Here is a 691-nt window from a genome sequence, read left to right on the forward strand (position 1 = left end):
TATTTTTTCAAATTCAGCTTGTAAAGAAAAATCTCTGTCCGTTGTAAGCACTCGGAAGTTATTTTCATTTTCACAACACCGACCTAGTCTGTCATAAAGCCACTGCCGATAGTATCTGTGTATTTCAAATTATTCTTTATTACAGCATATCGAAACACGGCTCCCAAACCAAGCTTGATGTTAGGAAGGGGATCCAGCTAAGGCAGGCCAACACTAGCAGTAACAAAATCCTGCAATGGCACAGCCTCTGTTCAGGAGAGTTACAGGCGCAGAAGTACACAAACAGCTTGATATATAATCTTTCGTACATAACAAACAGGGTCTGAGTTAATCCAACTGTTTCAGCTCCTCCATCTCCCACGTCCTTCTTCCCCCTTCACGCCCATGCCTCCTCACTTCCCCTGCATCCCCTCACATCTCCCCCCTCCCCCCACAGAGCCGCTCTGACCCCAGCCCCACCTCCTTCGAGACAGGACACGCCCTCAGGACATTATCTAGTGACAACTCAGGTCTGACTCCATCTCGCGGAAAGGCCTGTGTGGTTAGTCCTCTCTCAGCGGTTCAGGGATAATTAGAGGCACACAGACTTGCTAAAGCCGAGGGGAGGCAGCGTCGAGGGGATTGCTAGTGTTGGACAGAGGAATTAGCGGAACGAGAGAGGGGAATGAGCATGGGGATAGCATAGCAAAAG

Source organism: Penaeus monodon, chromosome 19 (assembly GCF_015228065.2).
Source record: "Penaeus monodon isolate SGIC_2016 chromosome 19, NSTDA_Pmon_1, whole genome shotgun sequence".
Lineage (NCBI taxonomy): Eukaryota > Metazoa > Arthropoda > Malacostraca > Decapoda > Penaeidae > Penaeus > Penaeus monodon.